The 25258-nt window shown below is 35.9% G+C and overlaps 1 long non-coding RNA gene across 1 annotated transcript; it reads right to left on the bottom strand.

The window, feature by feature from the left end:
* Positions 1-802: 802 nt before the first annotated feature.
* Positions 803-25052, bottom strand: LOC149580522 (uncharacterized). Its single transcript, XR_016359992.1, has 3 exons — positions 24468-25052; positions 1249-1354; positions 803-1037 (listed from the first exon to the last, which is right to left on the bottom strand). It is a non-coding gene; the product is annotated as an uncharacterized LOC149580522 (long non-coding RNA).
* Between the last annotated feature and the right edge of the window lie 206 nt (positions 25053-25258).

The raw sequence follows: 25258 nt of genomic DNA, 5'->3' as shown, positions 1-25258 counted from the left end.
TGACATCCTTGATTAAGCACTTATCATTGTAGAATTCTATTTTATGTCCTTGACTTGCAATTTGAGATACTGAAAGCATATTTGTTTTTAATTCAGGGACTAATTTTACATTTTTGAACAAACCATTATCAACTTTGACATTACCAGTCCCTTTAACTTCTAAAGCACTATTATCCCCCAAATATATTTTCTCTATATTATTTTCACTTATTGATTCAAATTGATTCTCATTATGAGACATGTGTTGTGTAGCACCAGAATCAATAACCCAATCTTCTTTGAAAGTATTATTTTCTGTAAGTGCAACAAAAAATGCATTTCTTTTAGAATCTCCTAATTTTGGATAATTATTTACTTTCTTTTCTACATCTCTTTTCTTCTTGAAACATTCATTTGCCTTATGACCCATTTTACCACAATAATGACATTTCCATTTACTTCTATTATGATCTATATATGAAATACTCTTATTTTCATTCTTCCAATTTCTTTCTTTAGATTCATTTTCTTGTGACTTCTTATAATATTGTTTTCATTTTATTACAAATGCTTGAGATTCACCATCAAATGATTCTTTTTCTTTAACTTGTCTTTTCTCTTCTTGAACCAACTTAGCACACAATTCTTCTAATTTAATACTTTTTAATTTATCTGCAGTATCTAAACCCATTATAAATGATTGATAAGATCCTGGAAGACTTTGTAATATAATTTGCACAAAATCTTTATCATCTATATCTTTTCCAAGAGAAGCAAGCTCATTTTTCTTTTCCTTTAACTTACTTAAATGTGGGACTATCTCTTGTGAGCTTGATAATTTCAAATTGTATAATTCAGTTGTGAGAGATAAGATCCATACATCACCTGAATTTTGATATAAATCTTTCAAAATCTCCCAAACTTTGACTCCACTTCTCTCATTACGAACTTCTGGAAAAACTTCTTCTGAAAGTGTAAGCTTGATTAGTGCTGCTGCCCTCTTGTCCCTTTTATCCCAATTATCTTGATCATTTCCTAGATTTGTAGGCCTTTTTTCACTACCAGTCACAATATCATAACAATTTTGAAGGGTTAGAGTGATTTCAACATGAGATACCCAATCATAATAATTTTTTCCATTTAATTTAACTGTAGGCAAAGTCACACCAAGTGATTCCATTGTTAAATTCTCTCCTTTTTTTTTTTTGGATGAGAATGAAAGATATTTAAAAACTTGAACACCCAAGCTTGAAACTGAAAAAATCTCACCAATTTGTTGAAGAAAAAAAAAACCTTTTCTTTTGCTGCAATATCCTTCCTTTGATGAAGTTTTTTTTGTCCCAAACCAAACTGCTGTTCACTCCTTAGTTACAACCTGCAAATGTAAAGATTCACACAAGAAAAACACATATATTCATTCCAAAAGCATCATATATTCACAGCCCAAAGAACTGAAAATGCTCTGATACAATGATGAATTAAAACAGTAGCACAAAGAATGAAAACAGAGCATAAAAACAGAGCTTAAAAAATAGAGCAGCAAAAAACAAGACTCAAATATATCAAAGAGCTATAAAGTTTCTTCATGTTATTACAGCTGAGAGGAATGCTCTATTTATAGAGCTCATACATATTTCTAGAGGGTTCTTGAGAAGCTTCAAGAAAGGAAGCACTCTAGAGATTTCTACATAATTTTAAATTCACATTTTGCACAAAGAGAGAAGCTCCAAGAAGCAAGTAGAAAGTTTTGGACTGTGCATTAAATGCCCAGCTACTATAATAAACATTATTTTTAACATCCGTATGCAAACTCTGTTTTATCACAATTATTGGGTCAATTCGAGACGGTGAGACATTGAATCAATTCTTGCACACAACTTTCAAAGTTTGATTAAATTAGAAGATAAGCAGAAAGAATAAACTCTTCTTTTGAAAAGGATTTGGAATATACAGATTTGGAAGATAAGCAGAAAGAATCAATTATTTCAATAATAGCCATTTTATGGAATGGGTTTAAGCTCATTTTAGAGGTAAAATGAGAATATGTATTCCTAATTCCTAGTCTACTTGAAAAAATAAATTAAAAAGTATTCCAAATTTTCTATTCCTATTCTAAAGTTTAAGCTTTTGATATTCACAAATCTCTCAGTCACTCCAAGAACATCAATTGTAATACAGATTATTAAGATGTGTAAAACAAAACTATCATACTTATTGAATTCCATGTTGGTTAGGGTTCGTTATTGAATTTCTTCCTCTAGCTAAAGGAATTTAGATAAGTAGATGAAGTTTAATATTTATATTTTGCTAAAGGAATCTGTTCTAGCTAAAGGAATTTAGATAAGTAGATGAAGTTTAATATTTATATTTTGCTAAAGGAATTTGTCGGTGGAAGATTATTTATTGAATTTGCAATGATAAACATTCAAATCAATAAGCAAAACACAAAGACATCAAGCTATGCTACAACACTTCATACTCATTAACATAACTAAAATCTATTACAAACCCTTAGAATGCTACAACATTCTATCCACTCATGATCCACAATGAGAAACCCAAAATGGGTTCTACTGATAGCTTATTCTATTTATAAGAAAGTGCATATTAAATGTTATCTTGACTATGCATAGAGTTGGCTATTACAATTAATGTTGGATGGTGCTTGGATGGCTAAGGATGGCTTTGGATGGCTACTCGTTTGCTGTTGACGGCTGTTTGTTTGTGGCTATGGATGGTGGAGGAATGATAGGTTGGTGGAGAAATTAATATTTGCCAACACTCCCCCTTAATTTCTTCCACTAATGCTATTGCATTTATATTGTTTTCCCTCATCATAATCACTTTGGGTTTTACGACTTAACCCTAACAATGGAATACAAATGGTTTCTAGCTGACCCAAAACTTTTTGTTTGAATGGTTTCAGCTAACCACGAACCTCACATAATAGCGGTTACAACAAACCAACAAACATTACAAATGGTTTCAGATTACCACAAACTTACATGATGTAGAAACATTGCAAATGGTTTCAGATTACCAAAAACTCACATTATGGGAAAACTATTATCACTTTGGCTTTTCTCCTTCTTGAGCTACATCAAACTGATTATTGAGTCCATATAAAAATAAATCCATCTACCAAGATACATGGATGCCCAGCTGCTGTACTTGCCAATTCTATAGGAATCCTTTTCACATACATGGTTCATCAATATGTCAAACCAAAAACCTTTGGCGTGTTGGGCACAACCAATAATGTACCCCATACATTCACATAGTCCATTAGCAATCATCACTAATTCAATTTTCATCACTTCATTGGGGAATATCAATGCAACCAACTTCTATTACATGACCACTATCAAGAACATCATATCCTTCACAATTAGACAAACAAATTCTCACTTTCAATTCCAACACTTTTATCCAATCAGTGCACACACAGACCTTTGAATCATGACAACTAGCTCACCACCAATACAACCTACTTTCACTTACTACAACCACAACTAACTTCAATAACTATTCAATAACATCAAACACACATACTTCAAACACAGACATAATTTTTTTTTCATGATCAATATCTTCCATTCTCTGGCACTCCCGCTTGCACAAAGATGCTCCACATGCTTCTAATCTATGAATGACAGTGTCACACAATGCTAACTCAAACACACTTCAACTTTGACTTCCTTGTTTTCATGACTTGCAGTATCTTGATTTGTTCTTCTCTTTATTCTTGCAAAAGATAATTTCAAATGCTATTGCCTGTTGGGCTACGATGCCACAACACTCTTCACCAGTTCTAAACTTTTCGACCTCTCCATGATCTCCAGGACCATCTCCCATTAGCTCTGATACCACTTGAAGGAGGTGGATATAGTGGATCAAAGACAAACATGAATGCAATGATAAGCATTCAAATCAATAAGCAAAACACAAAGACATCAAGTTGTGCTACAACACTTCATACTCATTAACATAACTAAAATCTATTACAAACCCTTAGAATGCTACATCATTCTATCCACTGATGATCCACAATGAGAAACCCAAAGTAGGTTCTACAGGCCCTGCTTATTCTATTTATAAGCAAATGCATATTAAATGTTATCTTGACTATGCATAGAGTTGACTATTACAATTAATATTGGATGATGCTTGGATGACTAAGGATGGTTTTGGACGGCTTTTGTCTGTTGCTGATAGCTGTTTGTCTGTGGCTATGGATGGTGGAGGAATGAAAGCTTGGTGAAGAAATTAATATCTGCCAATAGGCGCTGTAATTATCGACAATCTTCTATTATCTCAGTTTGTTGGGCAATAGAGGAAAATGAACTTCCAAGAGATAGAAGCATTGGTTGCCACAGAGGCATTTATACTCTTCATTGTATGGGACATTGGTTGGGACATAACCAAGAATTTCAGAGGAGTGAGCTGGATACCCAGCAAGGCGCTTGTTTTGAGTGCTTTGACGGTTCAACTCGTGGGGTATTTTGACAGGAAGAATATTGATATTTTCAGCAAGTCCAAAGAGCAGCAGGTAGAACAGCTTATTGATAATCAATTGTTAGTTGATGGTGCCAGGCTTTGCTTTATCGTATTTTTGGGATATATACAGCCGAAGATGGCGTCTGCCACATCTGGAGGGAGATGGACCAACATCGCAGCATTGGCGTTGAGTTTATCTCTCCACGTTGCTACTAAAATTTTTGCCATTCAGAATGTCAGCGAAGCTGCAAGAGATGAAGAATTTATTTCTTCCAGTGTTGTTTTCCTGGTGGCAGTTACTTGTCTTGTGCTTTATTTGGGCTACACAATTTTAGTAGGTAAGTTCATTCGAGACTCTCTCTCTCTCAAGATATCTAAGATCCTTTCAGAAAATCAGCCTGAAGGCGATAAATTGACATGCTTTAGAGAGAAAATCACCTAGATCCTTTCAGAAAATCCGCCGTATGGTGATAAGTTGTGTATCTTGAAAGAAAAGATCTCCCAGGTCCTTTTAGAAGAGCCGCCAAAAGATGATAGGTCTTCTAGGCTTAAATTAGAGATGCTGAAATCATGGACTGTGGCTTTTGCTTGGAAGGCACAATACAAGTTAGCCAGCTCAGCTTTTATTCCGGTAGTTGGAATGATTGCGACGATTTGTGTTGTTGTGGTGGGCAACAAAGCTAGACATCTTTTGCATCATGCTAGTGATTTGGGATTGACATCCTATCTTCAGTGTGCTTTCATCATCATAGGATGGATCGCCACTCTATGCAGATGGTTTGTGGCAGTGTATCACTATGGTAGTTCTACAAACAGAAAACTTGAAAATGTCGCCCACTATATAAATCGCTTCACAGATCTGCTCTTTCTTTACATGCGAATTCAATTGAGTCCTAGGAAGCTCATCATTGAATCGTATTTGAATTGCAAACCTTCCACTATCTTGTGGGCAATGATTGCATTGTTAACTTGGACAATCTTCTTCATAGTGTTGATTCCACTGTTCATTTTCATTGCTGTTATCCACTCACTATTTTATATCATCTTTTTCTCATGGATTTTCTCTTTAATTTTTTCCCTTCTCAGCTATGTTATCAGGTTGACCTACATGCTGGACAAAATAATTGGTAGCCAGGAATCAGTAGCAACTACGAAAGAAGATAAGGAGTTTCTGGAATGCAAGGAATATTTGAAGCAAATGTTTCAAGGTGTACAATTAGATGAAGAAGTAGATCGTTTGTGGAAATATCATTTGAAATGTTATAATCAAGGAAAGCCTCGCATGGAAGAAGCTTATCGAGGAATCCAACAGTGCAAAGACTTGCTTAAGGTATTCAACGTTGGTGAAAAAGAGAGAATTTTTCTCAAGGAACTTCAAAATTCCAATCTCCCATTTAAGATGGTAGTAGTGGCCATAGTAGATGTCTTGGTGAGGCTACTGAGAAAGTTTGATATGGATTTGAAGGTGAATGTGGATGTGAGGGATATAATCAAAGCTTATAAAGAAATAAAGGATCTGCTTGAGTTTGCGGACTGCCCTAAGAACATAGCCATTGACCTCATGGATATGTTTGGCACATGTAATTTTGAAGCTCTTAAGATGAGTTTGGAGGCAGACAAGAACATGAGGCAGATAGAAGAGAGAATTCAGTAGCGGTCGGGAGGAGGTGCTCAATAGGCACCAACAAACCAACACCTTTTGGGTTTCCTAAAGAAAGAGAAAGAAGAATTAGAGAAGGAGATGAAAAAGTCAGAGAGTAAAGAAGAAAATAAATTGGGCTATGTGAAGACTCTGTTTGTGTCATTTGGTATGCCACTCTGGCTCACTCCGAGAATTGCGGTATCTTTGGAGCCAATGAATAAATTGGTGAACAGGATGGAAGGATGTCCAGGATGTGTGCTTAAGTTTCTTTGGTATGTGGTTCGAAGCCTATTTTTAGCTTGCATGCTAATATTTCTCTTCCTATTAGTCCCTTTTGCAATAGTGATTTTTTCTCTAAGAAGAGATGATGACATAGATAAATTTGGATATTACAAGGACACGACACTGAAGAGAAGCCGCCATTTTGTCTATATCCCCATCTTAGATTCTCACATCTCTGAATTGCAAAATAATAATAATTCTAAGGATGGTAAAATAGTAATAACTTGTTTGGGAAATGAAATGATCGGTTACTTCAGAGACCTTATTCATTGCTGTGCTCAGCATTTATCAGAGTTGTTGATAATGTTGGAAAACTTAAACGTTGAAGAGCTAGCAGGTTGTCTTCGAGCCCCACACCCATCTACCCTATCAGGTCACAGCAGGCATCCATGAACGACAGACATTTATTTTTGGTAGGTGAGTTTTTTGAATTTGGACGTTGAGGGGGAAAGATATGAAAAAAAAGGAATGTCTTCTACATTCATTCAAAAAGTTTGTAGATCAAGAAGATCAGAGAGAAGTTGCAGGGTTAGCAGAGAAGGAAGAAGGAAAGAAGTTTGTGCCTACAATTGCACGTGTTTCCCCTGCTCACTCAGTAAGTTTGTTGTTGTTTAGGATTTGTCCTGTTGAAGCAGTGATTGCTCCAGGCACCATTGTATGCAGCCATTAGAGTTGCAGGTTTAAAAGTTTATTGAAGTTTGAAGTATTATCAGTTTAGGGTTATTTTAGGGTTTTCTAGTTGAAGCCGAATGCTCGCAGATTTTGTAATAGTTTAAATCTCAGTTGAATAGAAAAGAAAGTAGGCATACTTGAATCTATTGTTCTTCCTCTTCTATTCATTGTATTTGAGAAACTTTGTTGAAAGGTTAAAGCTCGACTCTCTGATTTTAATCGTGAAAGCATTCACGTTAGATTGTTTCTAAGTTATAAATTTTATTAGTTGGAGCTGACCTTACTCGGCATCCATTGTCTTCTTTGAGTGCTGAGCTAACTCGGCATCTACTACATTTTTCCTTTGTGTTCCGAGCTCACTCAACACCTGTTCCCTGTCACTCGGCACCTTCAAGTGCCGAGCATAACTGGCACTCGGCACCTTCACGTGCCGAGTAAAACTGGCACTCGACACCTTCCTGTGCCGAGCATTTTTTTAAGTGCCGGGTAAAGATTTTAGGTTTAGGGTTTTGAGTATTAAATTAAATTTTTAATATATTTCTCATAGATAAAACACTCCAACAAGTGGGCCGAAGAATTCCAGGAAGACAAAGTAAGTAGAGCACTTGAGGTAGCAGAAATGCTCCGAGCAGTGATGGAGATGTCCAAAGGAGGAGATATCAATGTGAAAGACAAGAGATTAGATCAATGTCAAAAACAATAGATATCAGTAAGAACTGAAAATGAAGGAGGAGTAGAGGACGAAATTCAAATTGTGATGGAATTAGAGTAAAAGGTCATGCCGTCTACCTTGTTTCCAACTTGTATCAGTTAACATCAATCTTTGGAATTCATTATGTAAGCTGTTTGTTTATTGAGTATTTAATAGTTTTTTGGGTTTTTGAAAATTAAGGTTTTTATTGTAAATGAAGGTTTTTTCTGATTTATTATAAAATTATATATAGTATATTATTTTTTTGGTTGCATGTTCTAATTATAACAAGGGCTGCATTGCAGTATAATTCCTCTCAAATGGTAGTGGAGCGATTTTGGATAATAGAAGATTTAGCGACACTTAATGGTCAATAGGAAAAATTATTATAGCTGCATTAAAGAATCAAAGCACACAATAATATCTAAAACAAGAGCTGGGAGTAAAAAATAAAATCACAAACTCATAAAATTTCACTCGGCAGCAAACAATGCTGAGTGACGGACTTACTTGACACAAGAGGGTGTTGAGTGACAGGAAAATGGTGCTGAGTTACTCGACACATGAAGGAGTCGAGTGAGCTCAACAACAAAGGGAAACTTGGCATAGAGTATGCCGAGCGAGCTCAGTAGTATAGATGCCAAGTGAGCTCGGTCATCGTTGCAAGGTGATGCTGATTGAATTCAATAAATAAAAAAGAACAGAGTGGACTAGGTAAGGACAATAGAGAGAGATTTGGTGGACTCGGTGAAGATAACATATCTTGCACAAACCGAGTGATCTTTTAATAGACCTCCTATCTGAACTTTTCCACCATTAAAATGCAAAGAGTTGAATAATGAAGCTTTCAAATATGAACTTCTCAAATACAAAATACCATGCAATGATGAATAGAAGAAGGGAACAACAAAGATTTGTATGCCTGCTTGTTTGCTTTATATTTAACTAGGTTAAAACTATTACAAAACCTAAGAGCATTCGACTTCTATTAGAAAAAACTAGAAACTTCAAACTGATAAAACTAAGCTCAAACTTAAACTTACAACACTAAAGGCTGCATACAATGAGCCTAGAGCAATCACTGCTTCACAGGAAAAAATAATACAAACTCACAGAGAACAAGGAGATCAAGATCATGTTGATGCAAACACTGTCTTCTTCTTGAATCTTCCTTCTATTCTCTGACCTTTGACTTGATTTGCTGATTGACTTCCTTCTCTACTCTGTGCTCTGCTCTGCACTTTTCTTCCTCTTCAATTTATCAAATGAATCAAATTCATTCCTTTTGTCTTTCACAAAATTTTTTCCCTCCCATTTCAAATTTCAACTCACCTACCGAGTTGAATGCTGTCAGAAGGGTAGGTGGGCATTTGGCTCTAGGGGCAACCAATCAACTGTTTAAAATTCTTGATAGTCCCCCTTTGTCCCGAGCTAAACAAACAATCCTGATCCAAATCAACTATAGTAAGACTCTCTCTTAGGTGCACAAAAGTTCCAATGCCGAAAGGCTTTGTAAAAATGTCTGCTACATTTTGATATCTCCATTCTCCACCAACTCTTTGATGAAGTGATATCTGATCTCTATGTGTTTGCTTCTCCCATGGAAGACTAGATTCTTAGATAGTGCAATTGAGGAGATGTTACAAAAGATTGTGGTGTCATCCTCTTGCCTTTCATTTAAATCTGTCAAGATCCTCCTTACCCAAATAACTTGACATGCTACTGCATTTGCTTCTATGTATTCAACCTCTACTAGATTGAGCAACAATAGGTTGCTTCTTGGATGCCCATATGTTGATATTTTTGGCAAGTCCAAAGAGCAGCAGGTAGAATAGCTTATTGATAATCAATTGTTAGTTGATGGTGCTAGGCTTTGCTTTATCATATTTTTGGGATATATACAGCCGAAGATGGTGTCTGCCACATTTGGAGGGAGATGGACCAACATCGCAACGTTGGCATTGAGTTTATCTCTCCACGTTGCTACTGAAATTTTTGCCATTCAGAATGTCAGTGAAGATGCAAGAGATGAAGAATTTATTATCTTCCAGTGTTGTTTTCCTGGTGGCAGCTACTTGTCTTGTGCTTTATTTGGGCTGCACAATTTTAGCGGGTAAGTTCATTTGAGACTATCTCTCTCTCAAGATATCCAAGGTCCTACCAGAAAAGCAGCCTGAAGGTGATAAATTGACAAGCTTCAGAGAGAAAATCTCCCACGTCCTTTTAGAAAATCTGCCAGAAGGCGATAAATTGTGTCTCTTGAAAGAAAAGATCTCCCGGGTCCTTCTAGAAGAGCCACCTGAAGATGATTGGTCTTCCAGGCTTAAATTAGAGATGCTGAAATCATGGACTATGGCCTTTGCTTGGAATGCACAAGACAAGTTAGCCAGCTCAGCTTTTATTCCGGCAGTTGGAATGATTGTGACGATTTGTGTTGTTGTGGTGGGCAACAAAGGCAGACACATTTTGCATCATGCTAGTGATTTGGGATTGACATCTTGTCTTTAATGTGCTTTCATCATCATAGGATGGATCGCCATTCTACGCAGATGGTTTGTGGCAATGCATTACTATGGTTATTCTACAAATAGAAAACTTGAAAATCTTGCCCATTATATAAATCGCTTCACAGATCTGCTCTTTGTTTATATCCGAATTTAATTGAGTCCTAGGAGGCTGATCATTAAATCGTATAGGAATTACAAACATTCCACTGTCTTGTGGGCAATGGTTGCACTGTTAACTTGGACAATCTTCTTCATAGTGTTGATTTCACTGTTAATTTTCATTGCTCTTATCCACTCATTATTTTATATTAGCTTTTTCTCGTGGAATTTCTCTGTGATTTTTTCCCGTCTCAGCTATGTTACTGGGTTGACCTACATGCTGGACAAAATGATTGGTGGCCAGGAACCAATAGCAACTACAGAAGAAGATAAGGAGTTTCTGGAATGCAAGGAATGTCTGAAGCAAATGTTCCAAGGTGTGCATTTAGATGAAGAAGAAGACCGTTTATGGAAATATCATTTAAAATCTTATAATCAAAGAAAGCTTCGAATGCAAGAAGCTCATCGAGAAATCCAAGAGCGTCAAGAATTGCTGAAGGTATTCATAGTTGGTGAAAAGGAGAGAATCTTTCTGAAGGAACTTCAAAATTCCACTCTCCCATTTAAGATGGTAGCAGTGGCCATAATCGATACCATGGTGAGGCTATTGACAAAGTTTGATGGGGATTTGAAGGTGGATGCGGAGGAAATGGTCAAATCTTATAAAGAAATAAAGGATTTGTTGGAGCTTGTGGAAAGCCCTGAGAACATAGCAATTGACCCCCTGGATATGTTCGGCACATGTAATTTTGAAGCTTTTGAGATGAGTTTGGAGGCAGACAAGCACATGAGACAGATAGAAAAGAGAATTCTGCAGCAGTCAGGAGGAGGTGCTGAACAGGGTTCAACACATCAATACCTTTTGGATTTCTTGAAGGAAGAGAAAGGAGAATTAGACAAGGAGATGGAAAAGTCAGAGAGCAAACAAGAAAGTGAATTTGGCTATATGAACACTGTGACTGCGGCATTCATTGTGCCCGCGTTCTTCCTCACCCTGAAGATTGTAATATGGGTGTTGGAATGTGTGGAGCCTGTGAATAAATTGTTGAACACGGTAGAAGGATGTCTAGGATGTGTGGTTAAGTGTCTTTGGTATATGGTTGGAAGCCTATTTCTAGCTTGCATGGTCTTAATATTTTTCTTCTTATTAGTCCCCTTTATAATGGTAACTGTATTGCTTACAAGAAATGACTTTGTTAAATTTGGATATTTCAAGGACACGACACTAAAGAAAAGCTGCCATTTTGTCTATATCGACATCTTAGATTCTTACATCTCTGAACTTGAGAACAATAATAACTCTAAGGATGGTAAAATAGTAATAACTTACTTGGGAAATCAAATGAGTGGTTACTTCAGAGACCTCATTCATTGCTATGCTCAGCTATTATCAGAGTTATTGATAAAACATTCTCAGAAGTGGGCCAAGGAATTTCAAGAAGACAAGATAAGGAAGGCACTGGAGATTGCAGAAAAGATCAGAGCAGTTATGGAGATGTCCAAAAAAGGACATATCAATGCTAAAGACAGGAGAGTACATCAATGTCAAAAATAGCAGATATCAATAAGAACTGAAAATGAAGGAGGAGCAGATGACAAAATTCAAATCATGATGGAATCACAGTAAAAGGTCATGCATTTGCCTTGTTCTCAACTTGTATCAGTTAACATCAATCTCTGTAATTCATTATGAAAGCTGTGTTGACCATGTTGATAATCGTAAGTCGGCAAAATGCAGTTAAAGAAGCACTGAAAAGGTGGAAAAAAGGCATGTTTAAATGTTTGAAACGTGGCACAAATAAATCTTGTTTTTGACGGTAGCATCTTAAACATAGCATAGTACAAAGTCTTCAACGTGGCACACTTGCACAGTAAATAAGGACACTCGCTATATGCAGGCATTCAAGAAAAGTCTACATGTCAAAGAGATTTTGCCAAGTGTCAGTATTGTATGGCAGACTCCAAAAGGAAGTAAGATCGACTTAAGATTGTGGGTATTGTTTCTGATAAGTTTTTAAAACAACGCAAATAGTTTTGTGAATGTTTTTACAAACTGGTAATGAGGCGTGAGAATATGAATCATTTTCTCTACGAAGTGTATATGCAAAGATGAAGGATTTTTAACTAGAAACTTTTTTCTTTGATTGGTTTCCTCTTATCTGCAATGGTTAAGGTTCTTGTTGGCTTAGTAAAAACTCAGTATATTTCTTTGGTGCATAAGTTTTATGAAGAAAATGGTTTTTTTATCTTGGTCATAAATTTGTCTTTTCTCACCTTCTTCTTGTCTCATTTGTGATTGCATGGCAAAATGAGATAAGGATATTTCAAAATTAGAGAATAATGCAAGAAAAAGGGCATCACAGGTCAGTTATTTTGTCTGAAATATTTATCAAGCCGTAGGTATGAACTAAGGTATGTCATCTCAATTTTTTGTTGGAAATAAACGTCAACGCCTGCAGGTTGTCCTCGAGCCCCATGCCCATCTACCCTGTCAAGTCACCGTAGGCATTCATGGACGGCAGGCATTCATTTTGGTAGGTGAGATTTCAAATTTGAACATTGAGAGGGAAAATGAAATATGATAAAAGGAATGTTATTCATTCATTCAAGAGAAAGAGCAGATCAAGCAGATCAGATTAGAAGTTGCAGAGAAGAGCAGTGAAAGAAGATCAGCAGATCCAGTCGTCAGAGTGCAGAGAAAGAAGCTTGTTTATTTCATGCCTACAGTTGCACATCTTCTCTCTAATCATTCTGTAAGTTTATTGTTCATTGGATTCGACCTGTGAAGCAGTGATTGCTCTAGGCATTTTTTGTATGCAGCCATTAGAGCTGCAAGTTTAAAGTTTGAAGCATTGAAGTCGTTTGAAGTTTTAGGGTAAATTTAGGGTTTTTTGGTTGAAGCCAAATGCTCCCAGATCTTGTATTTTTTTAAATCAAAGTTAAATACTAAGCAAGCAGGCATACTCGAATCTATTGTTCTTACTCTTCTATTCATTGCATTTGACAAGTTTGGTTGAAAGCTTAAAGTTTTGGCTTTCTGGTTTTAATGGTGAAAGCATTCACGTTGAAATATTTCCTAAGTTATATTTCTTAAGTTTGAAATAGAACACTCGACATCTTCTTTCTCAGTTGGAGCTGAGCTCACTCGGCATCCATTGGTGCCGAGCAATTATTGTGTGCCGAGCTCACTCGGCACCTGTTGCTTGTCACTCGGCACCTTCATGTGCCGAGAAAGTGTCGAGTAAAACTGGCACTCGACACCTTCATGTGCCGAGCAATTTTTAAAGTGCCGAGTATAAATTGTTTTTAGGTTTAGGGTTGTGAGTTATTTTTTCTTTAATCTATATTTCTCACATTTTTCTATTCATTAGTTTTTCTCTTCCTAGAATCATAAGAAGAATAAAGTCTTTCATGAAAATGTTTTCCATTTTCTGATTCAGTCTTTCAAATAAGCAAAATAAAAAATTTTGACCCAGAAAATGTTAAAACACAGTCACTTTTATTCAAAAGGGCATAAATGTGAAGTTCCAATTTTCTCTTCAGTTTCAAAATAAAAAAAGGAAAATAACACATTTAGTTTATAAATAAGGCATTTTTTGAAACAACAATTTGTTTTTGAAAAGAAAAAGAACGGGGTATCAAAGATTTTTCTTCAATAAATTATGGAAGGTTCTTTCTGAAAAACTGGTGTTATTCCTTATAAAGATTCTTCAGTTTCAGAAATGACAAACAATTTTGAAATAAAGAACGAAAACATTAGATGACAGGTTGAAGAATTTTTTTTGAACTTGTTGAAGAGTTTAATTCATTTCAAACGACATTGGAAAGATAAAGAAACATAGAAAGAATACAGCTGCGAATTTTTAGACTCACTGTTTCAGTTTCTTCAATGTTTAAAAGGATCTTGATCCTAAAAATGTCATTCTTTAAGGTTTTTATTTTGAAGTCCCTTGAGGGTTTCAAATCTGGAATATTTCTTACACAGTTTGGAAACTTATATGACTATCAGTTTATGAGACATGGGCAAATCCGAGATTTAACTATTTGAAGTTGATTAATGTCATTTGATTTCCACAATCCATTAGTAATATCATGGGAAGATTTTTTGGAGCTTGATTGTGTCACAATTTTTTAAGCATCAACGTTTCGGATCACACACAGTGATCCATCATCAGGATGAGGAGTGCAAGAGAATAGAGAAAAAATATAAATTTCTCTATTCTCTTGCACTCCTCATCCTGATGATGGATCACTGTGTGTGATCCGAAACGTTGATGCTTAAAAAATTGTGACACAATCAAGCTCCAGAAAATCTTCTCATGATATTATTTGAAGTTGGTTTTTTAAAACAACATTTCAAAGGGGTTTTTTAAACAACCCTAACTGGTTTAGTTGGTTAAATGTAACTGATTAAATTCAAGTTTCATCTCTATTTATAGAGATCATTTGTAAATCTCAAATGGAAGTGTGTGAAAAAGGCATTGAAAGAGATACATATACATTTTGTGAAAGATTTGAAAAGAGTTGCATTTAAAAGCTATATTATAAGCTTGTATACATGTATAGATGCAACATATACATTTGTATGTGTATATGTGATTGTAAGAATAGCAAGAGATAGAAAGGGTTGAACATCCTGAGCAGTTCTCACTACTGATTGTAAAGGAATTGAAGCAATAAAGATTACAGCTTCACGGAGTGGTTTTTCTCCCTATGATGAATTCCATTTGAAAATTTTTGAGGGTTTCCCACTCAGAAAAATCCATGTCTCTATACTTTGTGAGTTGGTATTTTCTTTCTATTCTTGGTGAATGCTTTTAATTTCCAGCATTGTTTTATATTCAGTTATGAATGGTTAAAGGATTGAAATCAATATTTTGAATTGAATCTATAGAGTTCTAATTCACTCCCTGCTCAAAATTCTAACACTTCCAACAAGCTATTTGTTTAATAGGTATTATGAAATCTTTGTGATGCTTGTATGAGTTTGTTTGGTGATCCTTATTCTTTTTTCTAAAGTTGTTTGTTTGGTTCTTCTTTGAGAACCTACCTATGTATTTACTTTGTGTTCTTGATTTAATATATATGCGACTGATCATTGGAAAGCATGTAGACCTATTTTTGGTTGTTGCTATATTCAATATAGATCTAAAATCTTTTATAATCTGGTTTGGCAAGTATAAATAGAGAATCAAGTCTTAGGTTTAAACAAGTTTTTGGATAGTCAGAGAATTTAGAGTTTGGAATATGGGAGATTGTGGATCACACATGATATATGAAGAATTTTTTTTATAATTGAATCTTTCTACTTGGCCGCAATCAGGAAGGCCTTAGAGCTTGACATGTATGTAGTAAATTGATGAATCAATAAAGATCTGTTAGTTCTCTCTCTACCTGGCATCATCTCTTGGTTGTTTTCCTACCATTGTGCTAACTCAACAAGGTTGCATGGTAATTGGGTGAGTCTTTGGCCCTAGCTATCATCCACCCTTGTATCACAAAGGGAGACCTAATAACTCAGCCCACACATGGAGTTTCAAAATTTTATCATCCAAGACAATGAAGTCTTGATACTACTCCTAAAAAATGAGCAAAAAACACCTAAATGTCCAAGGCCCACAGTTAAAAATTGTATTAGCTTGAGAAGGGTTTACAAACTAAAACTAATAAAAGCCCTTGTGAAGCTTTGAACACCTTCAAGTTAGACCCCATGAGGAGTCTAGCTAGGCCTTGGAAACCCATTATTTAAGAACATTTTCAAGAGGAGTTCTACCTACAAAATAACCTTTTAAAGTATGTGTCTCCAACAACTCACATGCACTATCAAAGTCCTGAATATTAAGAACAATGTTGGGAGGGGGGCTTACCTCATGAAACACTTTCAGAACAAACTTCCATGAGTATTTTTTTGGAGCAGGCCCCATGAGATTTTGTTGTAGCTACTCCAACACAGGCACCTCTTATTTTGCTAAAGTTGACCAAAGTTGTATTAAAAACCCCTTATGCTCCCACAAAAAATATGGAAAGATAGGTGCAAAAGATAGAGATGGTTTCAACAAGAAAGTCTTATCACATGCAAAACCCCAATATACACAATTTTATAATTTTACATTTTTGATTCTTAATTTTATACATACATACATACATACATACATACATACATACATATATATATATATAAAATGTTATGGTATATATACTATAGTATCTAATTGTATGATTTATGATGTATATATGGTATGAAATTTATTAAAAGTTACGCTAACAAATCATATTATTTAAATTTTCTTCCAATATATTATATATGTTATAAGATAAAAACTCTTTAAATAAATGATGCATGAGCATCCTAGGGCTATTAGAAATCCTACATGTTGTAGGGATTTTAGCTTGATGTTATGGACTCGATCACCAAAGGAGTGGTGCTCGATTGTTATTGGGTGTAATGTTGGTTGAGGTGCTCGATCATTGAAGGGCTTGATCGCTCAAAGGGTTCAACATCTACTATTTACTAGCACTCATTGTAGTGCTCGACATGTGTTGATTGCTCGACACCTATGGAACTCGACAATGCTTGTGGGAGCTTGGCGATGCTTGTGGTCTTGCTAACGTTTGACAGTGTGGCTTGCAGAATGGAGTTCTTATAGATTTTCTTGATCGATTTGGTGCAATTAATTGATGTAGTATGTGATCATGATGTGGATTGATCTAGGAGTTTGTGTGGACCTATTTGGGTCTTGGTTGTCTCTCATATATGCATTTGATTTGTGTTGTAAGCCTTCTAAGCTATTTGGTACTTAATTTCCATTGGAGACTGACTTGTGGCTCAACATATATTTAATGTAATGGTTTATCTAATTTTTAGCTTACTAGGCCAACTTGTGGCTTAGTTGGGTATAAGTAGGGGATCTTGTGGAAGTCTTTAATCATTGTCATCCATCTTGGAGAAGAGGATGAAGTGTAGGAGAAAATTTTGAGAAGGGATAGTAGTTGAGGTTTGGGAAATAAGGAGGTTGCTTGGTGGGCTTATGAGTACAAGTTTAGATCTTCTTTGGAGGTTTCTACTAGAGTGTGGATTTGAGCTAGCTAGGGTTGGGATTGGATCTTGAGGAATCTTGTGGAGCTATTACTTTCTTTGTATTTGGTCATAACTGGGAAGGCTTTACAACCTGACACATTGCATGTAATCAATTATTTTATGAATAAAGAGTCATGATTTAGTACCAGATCCTACATTGTTGTTGTATTTCCATTGTGTGGTTATTTTCTAGGGGCTAGGACATGTCCTTTGGGGATTCTCTTACCTTGCACTATGTCAATAAATAAAAATACAAATTAGTAATTCTTTAAGTCTTAGTTACTAGTCAAAATTAGAATGTCAGATAGTATCAGAAAATCATATGATTTGAACAAAAAAATAACATAAACTTTTAACTTGTAATCATGGCATCATCCGTGATCATATCATAATATATTTAAAGTTCAACATCAAAGATTCAAAACACTAAAATTAGATCATGATTCATAACAACAAGTTCAAGTATCTACATGTTTGAAGTTCTCTTCCTCTTCGTCTTCCTCTTCTCCTTCTTCTCATTCTCCTTCTTCTTCTTCTTAACTCAACTATTGAGCTAAGGCTAATGTAATTAGCAACAATAATAACATAGAAAAGATAAACTTTTGCATCACTATCTATTTGCTATTGTTCAAGAAAAAATAACCTATTTGCACACCACACATGAGAGTTAAAAGCTAACAGAAGTATTTCACTTACACGTTTTATAGTTAAGGATGTGAAAATTTATAAAATTTGTAAATAAAGAAACACTTTTTGGCCATCTGCTGGGGTCCTAGTTTGACCAAGTTTGACGTTGGTTTGATCTAGATAAGCCAAATTTGCCTGGGTTCGAACATCAAGACACAAGTTTGAACTAGGGGCCCATTTTGGAACCCTGACCGAACCACTAAAGAACTACACCCAAACTATGTATCGATTTGAACCTAGGCCTAGTTCAAAGGGCATCTAGGTGAACCAGAGTAACTAAGCATTAAATGAATAAAAATTATAATTGAAAAATTAACTTTGTAATTAGTAGGTCCCAATTCACCTATTATGACGTTTGAGGGAGACATATTTACTTGTGACCTTACAATTACCTTTTACAAGTTCAAAAGAAGGCCTCAATTTATTTTTTCTTTCTAAAATCTTTATTAAAAAAAGGTTTCATTTAAGATTTTTTAAATTTTTGTATTATTTTAATTTCATTGATAATTATGTATTTTGTTGCTTCATTTGTAAGTTGTATTACATAAATTATATGAAAATTTAATTAGACTAAAAGGAAATCAAACTAAATGTAAAAGTATAAGATATATAAATTTTCATCATTATTCATTAGTTGTCATATAAAATGAACAATCATTTTTTTATAAAATTTACTTTAACTTGAAAATTACATTATATGATTTTTGATAGTTATTTTTTGTTGATAGGTTATATAGTATGAAATTTTACACAAAACCTATCTTATGCTAAAAATAATTTTTCTTAAAAAAATTTAAAATAATTTTTTTATATCACAAAGAAATTCGTCTCACATTTATTTTTGACTACAAAATCCAATCAAAATCATTCTTTCACAATCAAATATAGAAAAATAAAATTCAAGTAACATTGTATACAATAGGTGATAATAGCAAGAAATGTATAAAAAAAAATCAAAGAAATTAATTACCAAAACAATTTCTTTATGTTATCAAAACAACATCTTTTGGTTTTTGTCATGTCAATTTTGGTGTTTATTTTTTACTTTATAAAGCATTTGTTATGATTGTTACCACAAGTAAAATAATAACTAAGAAAATATTGATTATCTTAATTTTTAGCACGTGAAATGTGATTATATATCTGAATTTAAATTTACATTTGTTAATTATTGTTAGTTGGACAGCTGTTATTTCTGACCCGGAAATAGCAACACTATTTATGGGTAGCTTGGACAGCTATTCGTCCTTATCTATGAATAGCGGTTGTATTTATGGGTGGTTTGGACAGCTGTTTGTCCACTTGCCAAAAATTAGTAAATGGTTATTATTTACTAATTTTAGAGATTCCCTTTTGGACACCTTGCAACCAATTCTATTATTGGCTGTCGAGTTGTCTTAATCTCAGCCGTTCGTTTGATTTAATCTCAGTCGTTGGTTTACCAATGAGAGTAGTATAAAAAGGGGTCTAGGGGGCATTTGGAGAGAAAAAAGAGAAGAAGCTTTTGTGAAGCAGTTTGCAGTGTTAGCAAACAGTCTTGCAGTGTTAGCAAGGGCGCAGTGTTAGCGCAGGGATAGCAGTGAGAAATATCAGCGGGAGAAATTAGGAGGTTGTCGGAGTTCTGCCAGTGTGAGGCAAGGAATTTTGTATCTCTTGATTTGCTGAAGTTTAATATAATTTCTCATTTGTAGAACTAGTTTTCCCTTAGGGGTTTTTCCAGGGACAATTTGTCTGAAAATATTGTGTTCATTGTGTTGCGCATTTCTTTCCGTATTTTATAAGTGAAGTTGCAGTTGTGTCATTCTTCGATATTAGCTGGGAATTTATTTTTAGCAGTTTAATAATCATTTGTGATAGGAGATTAATAATCAGTGACTGCAATAGTTTGATTTTTCACATGGTATCAGAGCATTGTTAAGGGTAGAAGAGTTTTGCCCTAGGAAAGAAATTTTGATCTCTTTAGATTTATTATTTCTTTAAACCCTTGAGATGGCTTCAGCTGGTTTGAGAGATCAGGATAGATTGGATGGTGCCTCAAATTTTGGTGTCTGGAAGGCCAGAATTTCTTTATTGTTGGAAGAGAATGGTATCAAGGATTATGCTACCAGTGGTGTACCTGTACCAACGGATGCAACACAGCTTGCAGCATATAGGAAGGACAATGCCAAAGCGAGGAGGATTATCCTTGATGGTGTCAAGGATCATATTGTTCCACATATCTCGGAGCTAGATACAGCAAAGAAGATGTGGGACGCTATTCTAAATCTATACCAGAATGCTACCACCAACAGGAAGTTGATTCTCAGAGAGAAGCTAAAGAATACCCAGATGAATCAGGGAGAAGACGTCACAAGTTACCTCACCAGGCTCAGACTTGTCAAGGATGAGTTAGCAGCTGTTGGAGATAGCCCTAGTGATGATGAGCTAGTGAGAATAGCCCTAAATGGGTTTACTAAACAATGGAGTGTCTTTGTTCAAGTTGTCAGTGGACGAGATACTTTACCGAGTTGGGATCGACTATGGACTGATTTCACTCAGGAGGAGTTTAGACTAAGTCTTGTCAATGGGGCCAACAAGAGTCAGAAAAATGAGGTGGAACAAGAGAACGTTGCCCTAGTGGGTAAAGGGAAAGCAAAGAAGGGATCTAGCAAAGGATCAAATTCACAAAGTGAAAAGAAGAAGAAGGACCTTTCTAAGGTCAAGTGCTTTGGATGTCACGAGTTTGGCCACTATGTCAGTGATTTCCCAGAGAGGAAAAAGGGTAAGAAGCAGGTGGCAGCTTCAGCAAGTGCAGAAGAACTCTCCAGCAGAATGGAAGATGAGTTTGCACTCATAGCTTGTATGGTTAGCTCAACCTCACAGTGTGTTTGGTATATAGATAGTGGGGCGTCATTTCATATGACAGGAGTTAGAGAGTACTTCTCCAGTTACAAGGAGGAGGACACCAACATCCAGATTTCTATGGGAAACTTGTCCAAACTCAACCCTGTTGGGAAAGGGACTGTTCAATTTCAGAGGGAGAATGGAAAGATAATTCCTCTTCATGATGTGTTATATGTGCCGAGCTTAGGTATGAATTTGATTTCTGTATCTGTTCTTCAGGATAGGGGGTATAATGTACTCTTTAGAGGGACACATGTGTTGATTAAGCACAAGGATTGGAAATCACCCATAACTATTGGAGTTAGGAGTGGTTTCCTTTATAGATTGCAGTTTGATACTCCTAAGGCACTTATGAGCAACAATAATCCTAGAGATCTTGGAGAGCTATGGCATAGGAGGTTGGGCCATATTCATCATGGAGCACTTAGATTGCTTCGTGAGATTGTGACAGGTGTTCCAGAGGTGAGCACAGAGCATGATGATGTATGTAAGGGATGTGTGTTGGGGAAGTTTGCGAAAGCATCTTTTCCAAGGAGTGACACCAGATCTAAGGGTGTTCTTGATCTAGTACATTCAGATGTTTGTGGACCAATGTCAATGAAATCTCTCAGAGGATATGAGTACTATGTTACTTTTATTGATGACTTCTCTAGAAAGACCTGGATATACTTCTTGAAGACTAAAGATGAGGTTTTCAGTCAATTCTAAGAGTTCAAGGCTCTTGTGGAGAACTCGATAGGAAAGAAGATAAAGGTTCTTCGGTCAGACAATGGAGGCGAGTACAAAGGAAATGTCTTCCAGGAGTTCTGCACCAGAGAAGGAATCAAGAGAGAATGGACTGTTCCTTACAATCCACAGCAGAATGGAGTTGCTGAGAGGAAGAACCGTTCTATATCGGAGGCAGCAAGAGCTATGCTACATGACCAGGACCTGCCCCATTACTTATGGGCAGAGGCGTGTAATACAACAGTCTACATTTAGAATAGAGTTCCACACAAGGTGCTAGGGAAGATGACACCAGAGGAGGCTTTCACAGGGAAGAAGCCAGATGTTAGTCACTTCAGGATATTCGGGAGTTTGGCATATTGTCATATTCCTGGAGATACACGTACAAAGTTAGATCAGACTGCAGAGAGGGGGTACTTTGTTGGGTACAGTGAGACCTCAAAGGCATACAAGATTTTTATAATTAAAGGGAAGCCTATGTTGGTTACCCAAAATACAAGCCTCACACTTGTCACATAAATTTCCTATATGTGGCAAACTTTCTACCTTTTTTTATTTGACAACAAATTTAAACTAGCATAGCCAAGATGACCATACCTGAGGTGCCATAGCCATGAGGGGTCTTCAATCACACTCCTTAGAGCTGATTGTGTGGGAGGTGCAGCTCTAACTTGAGATGAGAAACATGTCTCAATCCTCAAGGGAAACATTCTGTTCTTTGTCATTTCAACTGTTGCATGTAAATTTTTGCTCCTATATTTTTCTTGAATGATACACTTATCATTCTCCATCAGCACTTTGTATCCATTTTAATAGAGCTGATCAATGCTCATCAAATTGTACTTCATACCAGAGGCAAAATACACATATTGTATTTCCTTCTTCTCACTTTGCTTGGTGCAGACCATAATAGATCCTTTACCCACAACTGGTAGGGTTCCATTGTTACCCATTTTAATCTCAGATTTGAAACTCTTGTCAATGAATGAAAACAAAGTTTCATTACCACTCATGTCGTTGCTACATCCACTATCAAGGTACCAAAATTTGGGCTTCCTTCTTCACCAACATTACACATGATGAAGGCAGTGTCATTGTTTCCACTTTCCATATTCACATTAGCCACATTTGCTTGTCCTAACTAATCATTTTACTTCTTCCAGCATTCACTTGCATAATGCCCATATTTATGACAGTAGTAGCATTCTACATTACTCTTATTTGAGTTGTAATTTTTCTTACCCCCTCTTGAAGTATTTTGTGAGCTACTTGCTCCATCTGCTCTTCTTGAACTTTCTATTGCAGCATTTCTTTGTCCTCCATTACTTCAGTCTTTGCCTCTAGAGTTTCTACTTGAGCCATTTCTTCCTCTCCCCCTTCCTCTTGGATTTGACTGAGCCTTGAATGCTTGCTCTTGGGAAGAAGAAGATGCAAATTTGTTGATCCTATACTCATGGGTTTGAAGAGTACTCATCAACTTATCCATTGTCAAAATAGTGAGGTCTTTTGCCTCTTCTATGGTCATGACCAAATTGCCATATTTATGAGGTAAACTCCTCAATATCTTTTCCACTATCCTCTGCTCTTGATAGTCTTCTCCATTTGATTTCAGTTGATTAATCACATTTGAGGTCCTTGAACTAAAATTTGCAATTGATTCATTTTTCTTAACTGGAAGGTTCTCAAACTCCCTCCTTATATTTTGTAGCTTTATAGTACGAACTTTATCAGTCCCCTTGAAGTTCGTCTCAAAGAAATCCCATGCTTCCTTTGCATAATTTGCTGTTGCAATTTTGGAAAAAACCGTCTCTATCATGACTGCCTCAATCAAACTTAATGCCTTAGCATCCTTCCTCCTTGACTCTTTCAGTTGAGTCTTCTGATTATTGTTAAGAGCAACATACTGAGTTGGGCCTATTATATCATTGAACCCATTAATCACAAACTCTCATAAATCATTTGCAACCATTATGGTCTTCATCTTCTTTGCCCATGTATCATAATTCTGTCTATTGAAGGGTGGTGGCTGCTGCCATATCTTTCCTATATCTACTTCCACGTCAAATATCCTAAGAAAATAAATTTCTTAACTCACTATGGATGTGAGGCCTCAAAGCTCTGATACCATGTGAGAAATAATAAATCACAAACTTAAAATTTTGCTCGGTACTAACTGTTGTCGAGTGGTAGTTTGCTTAGCACCTTAAGGAGCCGAATGGTAGTTTGCTCGGCATGTGAAGGTGCCAAGTCATAGGCAGTAGGTGCCAAGTTAGCTCAGAATAAGAACAAGCCAAGTAAGCTCGACACACAATGGGCAAGCCGAGTAAGCTCGACACTCAAAGGGAATGCTCGACAACAATGGATGCCAAGTGAGCTCAGCTCAAACTAAAAAATTATAACTTAGAGAAATTTCAACGTGAATGCTTTCACTATTAAAACTAGAGAGCCAAAGCTTGAAACTTCTAAACAAACTTCTCAAATGCAATGAATAGAAAAGAATGACAATGGATTGAAGTATGCCTGCTTACTTTCTATTCAACTTTGATTAAAAATATTACAAAATCTGGGAGCATTCGGCTTCAACCAAAAAACCCTAAAATAAGCCTAAACTGGTAAAAACTTCAAACTCAATAAACTCTAAACTTGCAGCTCTAATGGCTGCATACAATGGTGCCTAGAGCAATCACTGCTTCAACAAGACAAATCCAACAACAATGAACTTACAGAGTGAACAGGGGAAACACGTACAACTGGAGAGATTGGATTTGCTGATCACTTTCTTCTTCTTCCTTCTCTGCTTTGCTTTGCTCTGAACTGACTCTATGATTTGCTCTGCTGAACACACACTAAATGAATGAAATGAAAAAAATTTCTTTTGTCAGATTTTTTTCCCCCCTCTTTTCCTGATTTCAAAACTCACCCACTGCATTTATATTTGATGTCTGTTCTGGAGTCCGTCAGGAGTGGTAGGAGGGCATTTGGCTCCAGGGACAAATGTCAACAGCATTAAATATTCCAACATGTTAAACAACATTTCCAGTTCTTGTTCATGGTTTCGACCAAAAACATTGACATTCTAAATGTCAAAATATCCCAGTAATTGCACAATGAGACCGCTGAGAACTAGAGCCTGGCCTTGAATCAAAAAATCTCGTCTTCTGCATGCTCAGACAATATCCCATCCTAGAAATGCTAGGAATGTGCATATGCCAAATAACACTCTCAGGTCCATTTTGCTTCTTAGCACTCACAAACTCGACACAAAGAAAAGCAGAAATGACTATTATTTGATCGCTAGCAGATTTTGGAATTTTACATCCCACTTAAAATGAAATTGATCGGTCTATATATAAACACTAGCAGAGGAATAATTCTTCTATCAAAGTTTCTCCACCAACGAATTCCTTGGCGAGCTTTACATCAATCCCACTGCTTTAATGTAATCGATTCTATTTTTTTTCTTTAAAAAATAGTCTTGGTGATGCCATAAAGACTCAAAGCTTGGCATTCCTTCC

This window comes from Cupressus sempervirens, chromosome 1, assembly GCF_028749045.1.
Source record: "Cupressus sempervirens isolate cs-2001-9-10 chromosome 1, ASM2874904v1, whole genome shotgun sequence".
NCBI lineage: Eukaryota > Viridiplantae > Streptophyta > Pinopsida > Cupressales > Cupressaceae > Cupressus > Cupressus sempervirens.
This window is presented reverse-complemented; position numbering and strand designations above follow the sequence as displayed.